An 11474-nucleotide genomic window follows, 5' to 3' on the forward strand; every position below is an offset into this window, starting at 1 on the left:
ATACATGTATTTTGGAATGAAGTAAGATAGCTGTTCCCCTAACAACATGTATGCCTATGTCCAGAAAATCCCGGACAGTCCTTAAAAATTCATCTATGAAGAACTTGGCACTCAGGTGATGCAGAACAAAGATGATTTATTTGCAATCGACAGTGGGAATACCACTAGAGGCATGGTACCCATAGGAGTCAGCCTATGGGTGCCATACCTCTAGTGCTATTCCCACTCTCTATTCGCACTGTATCCTGTACATAGTTTCAGCATTGAGTCCTATATACTTCTATGGCAATCCATATATCTGAAGAAGGTCTAAACTGAGACTGAAACTTCATATATGTTCACTGTGGATAGCAAATAAGTCATCTTTGTTCTGTGACATCTGATTGCCAAGTTCTTCATATATATTATACTACAGACTGGGCTCCTACTTGTGCACCTGCTTTCAGGAGTGCCGTGTTCTACTACTACAAGTCCTTTAAAATTGGTCACTTCTTTGCCCTGTCCGTAAACATTTTTTTTGAAACTAAAGAAGCTTATACAGATTATTTTGACAGTAATTATCATCATTTTACAGTTTACAGTGAATGCAGCAGATGTCTTCATATCACAGTCATGGACTGTAGGCACGTATCACTTCTAATCATAATGATTTATTATGGTTTTAAAATGTGTCTGTAAAAAATATTGTCTGTCCTTGATTCTTTCGATAAGCCGTCCAGAAAAAAATAAAAAGTCAAGTTGGCAACCCTGGTCAGTAGTGATGTCACAAATGTACATGCGACTTGCTTATTTTATTTCTCAACTTTTTTAGTTCAGGACTGAAGCTTGGAAATTACAACAGTGATCCTTATAGTGTTTCACACATAGTCTAGTACATTTCATGAAGTGCCATGCAAGCTTTCTTGGTGCCAAAGGAAGGGTTTCCATAAATCTGAGCTTGATAACAGCCAGTTGGACAATTATACATTTTTCCATACCCCCCTTTTTCCACCAATCTCTTGCATGTTCTTTAAAATACATAATCCTAGGTGTGAATTTCACAATGCGGAGACAATTGATTACCTTTCCACATATGTGTAGTAGGGTCCATTAGCGCTTACTACTTCTCTCTTTGCGCCGTCCCTCACCTCTTTTTTATGTATACAACTCACATTTAAACTCATGAAAGTCTATTTCTATATATCTATATATTCCCAGCCATGTGAAAAAAGTGGTATTCCATAGAATTACATCTCCTCACATCAATGGTGCTAGTCCACCTACTCAATGTTCTAGAACTAGTAGGGAATATCATTTGTGGAACTGTCTGCAAAAATTGGCAAATCTGGGTCTTTAAGGTAATCAAACCTAGTCTAAATACACATTATGACTGTGGAGACATAAAGATGGCTGACTAGTGGAATGCTCCCATACACAGTAGATAGCTTTCGGTCGAACAACTAGTGGTCCAGGAGCTATCTCTCCCAAGTCCCCCACACACAGTAACACTTGACTCATTCAAGCACTCCTATATTATCTATACCTAACAAACAAAGTAGCACTCTGCAACGCTAAGTAAGCGAACATGAAATATATGAAATTTGAATAGCATTACTTCTCTAGAAAATAGAAATAAATGAGAAATCTTAGCGCATAAATTGTTATACCAGGAACCTGCCTGTGTGAACTCCTCCAGGTTCCTGGTAATTTGAGAAATGCCTTAACGTGGCTACCAGGGACACATGAATTGGCCAATTTATGCACTAAGATTTCTTATTTATTTCTACTTTCTAGAGAAGTAATGCTATTCAAATTTCATATATTTCATGTTTGCATACTTAGCGTTGCAGAGTGCTGCTTTGGTTGTTAGTTGTATATGGAGGTAGCTGCTCCTAGTAAGCACCTGTATACACCTATTTCTTGTTTTGGAAGTGCCAGTCAGTTTTTTCTGTCCTATATTATCTATGAGAGAGATGCTGCCAGACTCCCAGGGGGTTAAAGGACCTATTGTCAAAAATCAGACATTCTGGATACTTTGGGAAGTTCCCATACATATTAGACTAATATTGTCAATATTGTCTGACTGCCTATCTATTTCGTATGGGAGGCTTTCTATTAGGCAGCCATCTTAATCTCTCCACAGTCATATATCAGAAGATCGGTAGATTAAACAATTTGTGAATGACCTTTGCTAACAATTTTTGTAGATCAAAGTGCTTCAGGATTTATGAAGTGCAGCAGCGATAATCAGCTAAATATCATTGCAATGAGAAATAGGTAAAGATTTAATGAGAGTGTTGGTTTCAGAAAGGAAGTGAGGGTAAAGGCTGGTTTGTATTCTTGGATTTATTTGGCATTTTATCAGAGTAATAAAGGAGTGGGTCCCAAAGATCAAAAGTAGTGAATCACTAGTATGGTATCTGAATCTCAGTGATTCAACTGTACAACTTCCTCAGCTTGTCACTGCCTGAAAGAGAAGCGGTATTAATGAGTCAACTAAAATCCTAGGTCATACATACTGGATTAGATTTTAATAAATATATTATAATCTTTACAAGCTTACACTTACATTTTACCAAAAATCTTACTATGGGAAATAAATTACCAAATTGGTTGTACTAGAAAAAAAGGTCTCCCTTTTTATCCAGAATCAGCTACACTTTGTAAGATTAAAGGGGTTGTCCACTTGATAAATAACTCCTTGTTATACAGGGTGTCCCTAAAGTCTGGACATATAGGACACATAGGCAAAAATACATATTTTCTAATGAAATTTATTAGCAACATTTTATTCAATTGGGATATAAAATAAATTCTTCAACATGATTTCCATCATTTGTGATGCAAAGGTTAATGCGCTTTGCAAAATTCTAATATAGTTAATTCAATTAATTACAATTATAGATAATGAGAATTCTTATGTGTCTAGACACCCTGTATAATAGAATCCCCAATGTAAAATAAATACACCTTATATTCACCTCCCTTACAGGTACAACTCCAGTGATGTTGACTGCAGTTCTCTTGAGGCTTGCATGAAATTGTTATACCACGCGAAGCATGCAGCCAATTAGCGGCCGCTAATGGGCTGCAGTATTCACACCTCTCCCAGACGTCCCAGGTTCATCTGAAGGATGAGAGAGTACAGCAGCTCATTAGTGGCCCTTTCATTTGCTGCAGGGCTCATGTAGCATAACAATGTCACATGAGCATCTGGCGACCTGCCACCGGTACAAGAAGTGAGTATAAGGTGCTTTTTTGATATAGGGTATTGTAATGGTTGTCCGAGTAGTGGAAAATGCCTTTAAGTCAGACATCACCGTACAGACCGTCATATGCTGTAAACTGTTGTGCAAAATGTCAACAATATTCAGTTAGATAGTGAGGAAGTAGTAAAGATATTCAATATATCTTTTATATTTATAATTACATACAATTCGGTCCAGAAATATTTGGACAGTGATACAAGTTTTGGTGTTTTAGCTGTTTACCAAACCATATTCGAGATACAGTTATACGAGATCAATATGGGTTTAAAGTACAGACTCTCTGCTTTAATTTAAGGGTTTAATTTAATCCTTATTGGAGTAAGGGTTCAGGAATTACAAATATTTAATATATAGATGCCTCTTTTTAATCCCTTAGTGACCGAGCCAATTTTAACCTTAATGAGCAGACCAAATTTTTTAAATCTGACTAGTGTCACTTCATATGGCAATAACTCTGAGATGCTTCAACCGATACAGAGATACTGAGATAGTTTTTTCAAAACACATTGTACTTTATGTTAGTGGTAAATTTAGGTCAATAAGTTTTGCATTTATTTGTGAAAATGTCGGAATTTTGGCCAAAATTTTGAAAAATTCGCAATTTCAAACTTTAAATTTTTATTTCCTTTACCCAGTTAGTCATGCTGTTTAAAATAATTAATGAATAGCATTTCCCACCATATGTCTACTTTATATCTGCAACAATTTTTCAAATGTCATTTTATTTTGTTAGGATGTTAGAAGGGTGAAAAGTTTAACAACAATTTTTAATTTTTTCAAGAAACTTAAAAAAACTGTTTCTTTAGCGACCTATTCAGATTTGAATGGACTTTGGGGGACTATATATTAGACACTCCCCAAAAGTGATACCATTTTAAAAAAAGCCCCACTCAAATACTTCAAAGCTGCTGTCATGATATTTTATTATCCCTTCAGGTGCTACACAGGAATTAATGCAAAGTGGAATGAAAAATAAATATATTGTGATTTTTCCTCTAAAATGTTGCTTTAGCCCCAATTTTTTCACTTTTACAAGGAATAGCACAAGAAAATGGACCCACCAATTTGTTACCCAGTTTCTTCTGAGAGCGCTGATACCCCATATGTGGTCAGAAACATCTGTTTGGACAAATGGCAAGGCTCTGAAAGGAAGGAGCACCAGTTGACTTTTGGAATACAAATTTGGCTGAAATAAATTGTGGGCGCCATGTCGCATGTACAGTGCCCCTAAGGTGCTAAACAGCGGAACCCCTCACAAATGACCCCATTTTGGAATCTACACCCCTAAAGGATTTTATCCAGGAGTATAGTGAGCAAGGTCAGCAAATTGAAAATTTTCATTTTTTGTCACATAAATGTTGTTTTAGCACCAAATATTTCACTTTTGCAAGAGGTAACACGAAAAAGTAGACCACACAGTTTGTTACCCATTTTTTTCTCAGCGCAGCCATACCCCACATTTTGTCAAAAACACACGGCAGGACTCGGAAGGTAAGATGCAACATTTGGAATTTGGAATGTAAATTTGAATGGAATAGATTTGCAAACACCGTGTCTCATGTGCACAGCCCCTACAAGTGACCCTATTTTGGAAACTAGACCCATCAAAGAATTCATCTAGGGGGGGTGTTGAACTTGTTGAACCCGTAGGTGGTTCACAGAACTTTTTAAAATGGGAATGTGAAAACAAAAATGAAATGTTGTTTTAGCCCTATATTTGCAATTTTCACAATGGATAGTAGGAGAAAACGGACCCCATAATTTTTTACTCGATTTTCCTGAACGCGATGATGATACCCCATAAGTGGTCAAAAACTACATATATTTGTCTGGAATAGATTGTGAATGCCATGTCGCATTTGCAGAGCTCATAACATGCCAAAACAGCAGAAACCCCCCACAATTGACCCCATTTTGGAAACTAGACCCCTCAATGAATTCATCTATTGGTGTACTGAGCATTTTAAATCTACAGATAATTCACAAAACTTTATAACATTTAGATGTAAAAACAAAAAAATACATTTTTTGCACAAAAATATTGTTTTAGCACCAAATTTATAATTAACACAAGGGTTAATAGGAGAAAATGGACCCCATAATTTGTTATGCAGTTTTTACCGAATGTGGCAGTACCCCATATGTGGTTGTACACTACTGTTTGAGCATACGGCAGGGATCAGATGGGAAGGAGCACTGCTTGGCTTTTACAATGCAGATTCCATTTGAACAGATTGTGGTCTCCATTAGCCGAGCCCCTGAGATGCTAAAACATCAGAAACCCCTCCCATAAGTGAACCCATTTTGGAAACTAGACCCCCTGAAGGAATTCATTTATTGGTATACTGAGCATTTTTAATCTACAGGTAACTCATGAAACTTTATAACATTTATAACTTCCCCACAAGTAACCCCATATTGTAAAATTCACTGCTCAAGGAATTCATCTAGGGGTGTAGTCAGTATTTTGAACCCACAGGTGCCTCACAGAATTTTATAACATTATAACATTGGGACCTGGAAATACGTATAACATTTTAGTGGTAAAAAAAAAAATTTTCATTTAATGCAAATTTTCAATTACACAAGGGTTAATAAGTAAAACTGGACCCCACAATTTATTGCGGATTTTCTCCCGAATGCGGTGATGCCCCATATGTTGTCAGAAAGTTCTGTTCGGCCACACGTCAGCGCTGAGAAGGCAGGAGCGCTATTTGGCTTTTGGAGCAGATATTTTGCTGAATTCATCTACAGCTGCAGTGACTATTTTGTAACATCCACGCCATGCTTTTTTTTCTGGAGAATTGCAAATCTGCCAATTTAGTTCCCATACATTGTGCCCCCCTACAATGTAGAGCCCCCACACATTGTGCCCAACTTGTGCTTCTGGAGACACACACCCAGTAAATTGTTACAATAATGCCAAACATGTGGTTGCTGACTGTGGTCTAGGCACAGTGGAGCTCAGAAGGAGGGGGCATTTGGATTTGGGAGCGCAGATTTCACTGGAGGGGGTGGGAGCCGCCGCCATCTTTGTTATACCATTAATGAGGGAACCCCTATATTTAGTTCACAATAATTGGATACCTCACAGGGTCAATAAATACCTCACCTCAAATACTGAATTACATGAAAAAAGACATATATGATATGACTGTGATTCAAATCTAATTTTATACGCTAACAATGGGGTCAAACCCTAGTGTTTATAGCAAAAGAACACCTCTAGATGGACACTTGACCCAAGCCTATCTGAGAAATATATAGATGGGTCACAGTAACCAAAACACCCCAAAAGGAGGTACGTTCCATATATAAAACCTGTCTGTTACGGTTCAATATACACAAGGGCTGATGACCCCGATACTTAAATTGAAATACATTGTGTATAACACACCTTTGGTTTCTTAAATACATGTCATATCGTCAATGACATTTATGTTTAGGGTAACATTATATTGTCTAGTGGTGCTAATTATAGGGGTGGCTATACCCATGCGGTACTTATTGTAGGAGACTTTATATCCCTGAGGTTTATTCATTATAAAATGTCCTGGGGCTGATGTTATCCTGAGGAGACATGCATTATTGTGTATTTATGACTTTTATTTGTTCTATTGTATACACACAGTATCCCGATTCTGTCTTACTTATGGGGGATTTAAACAATGGGCCCTAAATGTGGGATAGCACCCTGAGTGTTACCAGGTCTGGGTTCGGTACTTGAATTTAAGTATCGGGGTTATCAGCCCTTGTGTATATTGAACCGTAACAGGTTTTATATATGGAACGTACCTCCTTTTGGGGTGTTTTGGTTACTGTGACCCATCTATATATTTCTCAGATAGGCTTGGGTCAAGTGTCCATCTAGAGGTGTTCTTTTGCTATAATGTTTGGTCATTTAGGACACTAGGGTTTGACCCCATTGTTAGCGTATAAGATTAGATTTGGATCACAGTCATATCATATACAGTACAGACCAAAAGTTTGGACACACCTTCTCATTTAAAGATTTTTCTGTATTTTCATGACTTTGAAAATTGTACATTCACACTGAAGGCATCAAAACTATGAATTAACACATGTGGAATTATATACTTAACAAAAAAAGTGTGAAACAACTGAAAATATGTCTTATATTCTTTGTTCTTCAAAGTAGCCACCTTTTGCTTTGATGACTGCTTTGCACACTCTTGGCATTCTCTTGATGAGCTTCAAGAGGTAGTCACCGGAAATGGTTTTCACTTCACAGGTGTGCCCTGTCAGGTTTAATAAGTGGGATTTCTTGCCTTATAAATGGGGTTGGGACCATCAGTTGTGTTGTGCAGAAGTCTGGTGGATACACAGCTGATAGTCCTACTGAATAGACTGTTAGAATTTGTATTATGGCAAGGAAAAAGCAGCTAAGTAAAGAAAAACGAGTGGCCATCATTACTTTAAGAAATGAAGGTCAGTCAGTTCGAAAAATTGAGCAAACTTTGAAAGTGTCCCCAAGTGCAGTTGCAAAAACCATCAAGCGCTACAAAGAAACTGGCTCACATGAGGACTGCCCCAGAAAAGGAAGACCAAGAGTCACCTCTGCTTCTGAGGATAAGTTTATCCGAGTCACCAGCCTCAGAAATCGCAGGTTAACAGCAGCTCAGAGTAGAGACCAGGTTAATGCCACATAGAGTTCTAGCAGCAGACACATCTCTACAAAAACTGTTAAGAGGAGACTTTGTGCAGCAGGCCTTCATGGTAAAATAGCTGCTAGAAAACCACTGCTAAGGACAGGCAACAAGCAGAAGAGACTTGTTTGTGCTAAAGAACACAAGGAATGGACATTAGACCAGTGGAAACCTGTGCTTTGGTCTGATGAGTCCAAATTTGAGATCTTTGGTTCAAACCACAGTGTCTTTGTGTGACGCAGAAAAGGTGAACGGATGGACTCTACATGCCTGGTTCCCACCGTGAAGCATGGAGGAGGAGGTGTGATGGTGTGGGGGTGCTTTGCTGGTGACACTGTTGGGGATATATTCAAAATTGAAGGCATACTGAACCAGCATGGCTACTACAGTGTAATGCACACGCCCGGACTGACTGGCATGTGCGTGTTTATGCAGTGATTCCACTGTGCCATGAACCGGAGAGTGCCTGGAGGGGTGTAACTAAGTATCTGCCCGATCCGACCAAGGTCGCACGACGGCATACGACGCCAGTGCACCAAGGAGGAACCGAGCAGAGGAACCAGGGTCTACTCCAGGTCAGACTCCGGACACGGCTGTTGACCCACACCGGGGAATACAGGAACAGGCAGACTAGAGCACAGGCTGGGTAGGGTCCAGTACAGACTGGGAGACAAATTCGAAACCGCAGACGCGGTAGACAGAGCTGAGCAAAGCGAAAACCGCAGACGCGGCGGACAGAGCTGAGCAAAGCGAAAACCGCAGACGCGGCGGACAGAGCTGAGCAAAGCGAAAACCGCAGACGCGGCGGACAGAGCTGAGCAAAGCGAAAACCGCAGACGCGGCGGACAGAGCTGAGCAAAGCGAAAACCGCAGACGCGGCGGACAGAGCTGAGCAAAGCGAAAACCGCAGACGCGGCGGACAGAGCTGAGCAAAGCGAAAACCGCAGACGCGGCGGACAGAGCTGAGCAAAGCGAAAACCGCAGACGCGGCGGACAGAGCTGAGCAAAGCGAAAACCGCAGACGCGGCGGACAGAGCTGAGCAAAGCGAAAACCGCAGACATGGGGCGGACAGAGCAGAGCAAAGCGAAAACCGCAGACGCGGCGGACAGAGCTGAGCAAAGCGAAAACCGCAGACGCGGCGGACAGAGCTGAGCAAAGCGAAAACCGCAGACGCGGGGCGGACAGAGCAGAGCAAAGCGAAAACCGCAGACGCGGGGCGGACAGAGCAGAGCAAAGCGAAAACCGCAGACGCGGCGGACAGAGCAGAGCAAAGCGAAAACCGCAGACGCGGCGGACAGAGCTGAGCAAAGCGAAAACCGCAGACGCGGCGGACAGAGCTGAGCAAAGCGAAAACCGCAGACGCGGCGGACAGAGCTGAGCAAAGCGAAAACCGCAGACGTGGCGGACAGAGCTGAGCAAAGCGAAAACCGCAGACGCGGCGGACAGAGCTGAGCAAAGCGAAAACCGCAGACGCGGCGGACAGAGCTGAGCAAAGCGAAAACCGCAGACGCGGCGGACAGAGCTGAGCAAAGCGAAAACCGCAGACGCGGCGGACAGAGCTGAGCAAAGCGAAAACCGCAGACATGGGGCGGACAGAGCAGAGCAAAGCGAAAACCACAGACGCGGCGGACAGAGCTGAGCAAAGCGAAAACCGCAGACGCGGCGGACAGAGCTGAGCAAAGCGAAAACCGCAGACGCGGGGCGGACAGAGCAGAGCAAAGCGAAAACCGCAGACGCGGCGGACAGAGCAGAGCAAAGCGAAAACCGCAGACGCGGCGGACAGAGCTGAGCAAAGCGAAAACCGCAGACGCGGCGGACAGAGCTGAGCAAAGCGAAAAACGCAGACGCGGCGGACAGAGCTGAGCAAAGCGAAAACCGCAGACGCGGCGGACAGAGCTGAGCAAAGCGAAAACCGCAGACGCGGCGGACAGAGCTGAGCAAAGCGAAAACCGCAGACGCGGCGGACAGAGCTGAGCAAAGCGAAAACCGCAGACGCGGCGGACAGAGCTGAGGAAAGCGAAAACCGCAGACGCGGTGGGAACAGGGCTCTGTTCACACGGAACAGACTAGAAGGGAAAGGCAGAACCAGATACCCACAGGGTACTTGCAGAGAAGTAGCGAGTGGACCACAAACTCACAAACGGAAGTACAGTGACAACGAGCAGGAGTTAGGTACGAGTTCAGACTCTGCAGAAAAAGGAATGGAACGGACATAGAGAAAAAACAGGTAAAAGATAGGAGAGAGTTCAGACTGGAACTGAGTGTACGGAGGAGACCGACACTGCTGCGGGATACAGGAGCGGGTCTGGGAATACGGCCCCCAGAGAGGCAGGACGAACAGGCAAGGAGCGTCTTCAGACTGGCCTGGAAATACAGCCTCCAGGAAGGCGGAACGAACAGGCAAGGAACGAGTACAGACTGCAGGTTAAGGTACACAGATAGGACACAGTAGACACGGGAACTGATACCGCAAGGCAGGAGACATAGACAGGACTCAGTTCAGACACGGGAACTGATACCGCAAGGCAGGAGACAAAGACAGGACTCAGTTCAGACACGGGAACTGATACCGCAAGGCAGGAGACATAGACAGGACTCAGTTCAGACACGGGAACTGATACCGCAAGGCAGGAGACAAAGAACGGGACCTGGCACCTTCAGAGTGCAAGCACACACTGAATGAAACACTATGCTCAGGCAGGGGTTGATTGCCGCAGCTGGGTTATATACCAGTTGACAGACATCAATAGGCTGAGGACGCACAAGGGGTGTGACCCACAGCAGGTACAAAAAGCAGGAAGTGATCGGGCGCCGCCCTTAAGCAGCAGAAACAGACACAGACAGCATGGAGGGAAGCCAGAGAGACACCCCGGACAGGAGACCAAGTGCGCGCCCCTGCACAGCGGGAGATGGACCACCATGCAAGGACGCCGCCAGGTATGTTACAGTACCCCCCCCACACGCCCCCCCTTCTTCAGGCCTGCCAGAATCTTCGCAGGGAATTTGAGGGCCAATTCTTCACTTCGAAGAGATCACTTCCACTGTCCACCGGAAAAACTGGTCTCCTCTGGGTAGCTAGGATGCTACCTCCCATCCAGCCACCCTTAGCAACAGACGAAATGGGTGGAGTACCAGGAACAGCACACAAGGAAGTCTCACTCCACATACTTTCAGGTGGCATCCCAGAGGGTACAGGAGACAACTGGAAGTCCTCCACCGGGTTGGAGGGGGACAGAGACTTGGGGGTAATCTCTGCTTCGAGGTACATCTTGTCAAGCTCACAGGAAGAAATAGACGGGTTATCAGGTACAGGATGAGGAAAAGTCACTGTCTCTTTGTTCTCTGGTGGTACCCCGGAGGATTCAGGAAACAACTGGAGGTCCTCCGCCGGGTCAGAAGAGTGCAGAGGCTCAGAGAAAACATCTGCTTCAGAGTACACTAGGTCGGACTCACTGGACGAAGCAGGCGAGGTATCGGGTACCGAGTATAGGAAAGTCTCTGTCCGTTTACCACCAGGTAGCACCCCGAAGGGTTCTGGAGACAACTGAAGGTCCTCCG

The sequence above is a fragment of the Phyllobates terribilis genome, unplaced genomic scaffold (genome assembly GCF_046119375.1).
Source record: "Phyllobates terribilis strain yellow unplaced genomic scaffold, ASM4611937v1 Scaffold_1__5_contigs__length_1240528914, whole genome shotgun sequence".
Classification (NCBI taxonomy): domain Eukaryota; kingdom Metazoa; phylum Chordata; class Amphibia; order Anura; family Dendrobatidae; genus Phyllobates; species Phyllobates terribilis.